This window comes from Arachis ipaensis, chromosome B02 (assembly GCF_000816755.2).
Source record: "Arachis ipaensis cultivar K30076 chromosome B02, Araip1.1, whole genome shotgun sequence".
Lineage (NCBI taxonomy): Eukaryota > Viridiplantae > Streptophyta > Magnoliopsida > Fabales > Fabaceae > Arachis > Arachis ipaensis.
Genome location: NC_029786.2, coordinates 16,471,583 through 16,474,810, shown reverse-complemented (window position 1 = coordinate 16,474,810; position 3,228 = coordinate 16,471,583). Strand labels below are relative to the sequence as shown.

Below are 3,228 nucleotides of genomic sequence, written 5' to 3'. Positions count from 1 at the left end.
AAAATCGAAAATTACTTGATATATATATGGCTCTGTCTTTAATAAGCTCAATTCTTTTGAGCTTTTCTAATATGCACAAAATATAATTTGCAAATGTACCTCATATTGGGTTTAATAATAATAATTATTTTCTTACTTCTACTACAAATATTTTTAAAATTTATCTAATAAAACCGTAATTTCTCATCACACTTTTCAATCTATCCACAAAATCACTGCCACCTGCTCCACTCTTTTTTGGTCTCTGCCAGCACCGTCGCCGTCCAATCCGACACTCGCTGTCAGTCTCAGCCCATCTCCCGGCGTCACTATTAGGCTCTTTCTCCCCGTCGTTCATTCTCAGTATCTCTGTTCTATCTTCTCTCTTCGAGTCGTCGTCAGCGCCGTGGTGCTCCGTCTCCTCCTTCATCCTCCACTTCCAGAGTTCCAATGGAGCTTCAGCCTCAGGTATGAATTTGCTTCATTGATTTCACTTTTTCGTTCCTTTTATGTTCTTGTTGTATAAATCTGCTTCATTGAACTCATTCAATTATTTTTTTGTTCTACTTATTTTTTGTTTAGGTTTTCTATACGAATTTGTTTCATTGATTTCATTAAGTTATTTTTTTTATTCTGTTTATTTGGTTGTTTGAATTTTTTTGGGTTCTGTTTATGAGGGTTAAAAAATTTTGGAATTTGTTCTTATGATTCTGATTTCAATTTCTGTGTTTATGATTCTGTTCATGATGCTCTAGTTTTATTTTTTGTTCTATTTTTTATTTGTTACTGCTGTTTGATTTATTTTAGTCTGTTTGCAAATTCAGAAATTAGTATTGTGATTCTGTTTAAAAATTCCGTTTCCATTATATAGGATGATCATGAAGGTGTTAGGAACGTGGATGATGACAACTTTATAGATGACACTGGGGTGGAAGCTGGTGGTTACTATTGGCAGTGATGAACCTCGTTCTCTTGGTGATGCTCCCCAGGTTGGTGATTAATTCTCCCGAATTTTTTCTTTTTACTGCTAGATTCTCCTGTAAGCAGAATAGCAGATCCACTGTGTTTGATATCCTTCTGATTAGGATAATGTTTTGGTACCATTAGCATGTTGTAAACCAAAATATGTGATGGATGTAACTTAAGCTTTCTTTTCATTTCAAGCTATTCGGTCTCTTTTATAACCAAAATATGATCTATTCCAAAATATGTTGATTTTCTAGGCAGAGGAAGGTGAAGAGGATGATGAAATTAAGGATCTTTTCAAGATAGGTAAGAAAAAGAAGAAGAATAAGAGAAGTTTTGTAGAAATAGCTTTATTAGTTGAGAACGTCTGACTTCCGCGATTCACATTCCTGGAACAAACACGATTCAGACTCCTGGAACCAACCACTAAACACTGATCGATATTTCGGCCAATCGGAAAGAAGAGAAGAATAAAAGAATAAATGAAAATTCGTTCGCCATCAAGGAATGAAACCGAAAATTTTTTCCATACAAGTTGTGACAGCACTAACATAGTGAACTTGCTCAAACTATAGCATAAACATTGCTTGTCTCGTTTTGATTCTGCATAGCAAAATGTTAAAGGAACTATATGGCATCTTAGAGGAAGAAAATTCTACTATGCAAGTTGAGTAGAATTAGGAGTCAATTATCAGGGCTTTGAATGGTTTGTATATTCTGAATCACAGTTACTAAGTATTTTTTGGAGTTTCTTGTGAACCACCATATGTTCATTAATCTTTTATAACTATGCATGAAAGTCTCTAAATTTTTTGAAGTTCTTATATTAATCCTTCTAATTTAATATAGAAAACCAAAAATTGGAAATCAATTTGATAATTAAACTATGCAACATTATCATTGGTGATCAATTATAGTTTTAATCCTTATCTTATAATTATTTTAATTTTAGTCTTGTTTCTTATAATTTTAATCCTCTTCTTTCTGCATTTTTAGTTAGGTAGGTGATCAATTATTTCCATCTGTTACTTTCATCATTCACGCATAAAGCCAATAGAAGTTACAAATTTTAGATCTAATGAAAAGGGTACTGATAATTCACATGCAATTTGGGTGGTAAATCCAGAAAATATAAATTAACTTTCTTTGATAATTACTTTTCTGTAAAATTATACATTGATCTTATTAAGGGACTTTTGAGGAACTGAAATTTCAATTCTCTTGGTTTTTATCTTCCCAAGCAATTCCCATCTTCTAGGTTTAATCTGTCCTAGCAGTTTCATCTACTCTTTTTTAAACTTCTTTGTTGCAAACCAGCTCCCACCTCGCCATCCCAAGCCATACCTGTATATCAGTACAGTGTTAACTCGAAAAAATGAATTATACAAATGACCTACTAAATTATAAAATAGAATAACAACGATCAAGTCTTTTTCAACTATATGGATCAAAAGATGTAATCAAGGGCTATCAATCTATCATAAACTATGCATAGAGTACAGAGAAGTGACTAAATTTAAGTTTTCCTTAATAGTTTTGTTTATAGTTTTTGCAATTTGCTTCCACCACTGCCAATTAGGGTGTTCTACATCTAATTTACTCTTTTTTCATTAGGGTTTATAACAATCTTCATCCATGATCAAACCACCTAAAAAGAGATTCTATGGTATTTTTTAAAACAAATGCTACCCCAATTATCTTTCTAATTCATTCATGACTAAAAATATCATATCTAATGTATCCTCACTCATCTCACAATATCTTTATGCAAAATTGGCCATTCTATTGTTGGCTTTTAACTTTACCATACTCTATCTCTGGCTCTCTGCAATATGCTCAATACTGCTTTTATTTTCATCCCAAACTCAAAACACCAACCTTTAGCAGACCATGTTCTCACTTTATGCAATGTATAAGAACCCCCAAAGTTACAATCCAAAGGAGAAAAAAAGAAAAAAAATGTGAAAAGAAACAAACAAATTCTCACTCCATTTTCCACTCCACCATTCCTCAAGAACAACAAATCTCAAACCAGCAAACACAAATATCAGCTTATCAGCATTGCAAAAATGGAGATATTATCACAATTGTGGACACTGTTAGGGTTATTCGCCGTTCTGCAAAATGTGCTTCTATCTCGGATTCTCTCTCTGCTTCACTTTCTATATGAATCAGCGCAAGATCTGTTATCTCCTTACGCATACATTGAGATAATCGAGTTCAACGACTACTGCGGTGTCGACCTCAACGAGTTGAACCTGGTGCGGATGAAACGAATTCACG

General features: G+C 33.3%; 1 long non-coding RNA gene across 1 annotated transcript; it reads left to right on the top strand.

The window, feature by feature from the left end:
* Window positions 203–1,276, top strand: LOC110268747. The gene is made up of 3 exons (XR_002357167.1): window positions 203–447; window positions 851–968; window positions 1,219–1,276. It is a non-coding gene; the product is annotated as an uncharacterized LOC110268747 (long non-coding RNA).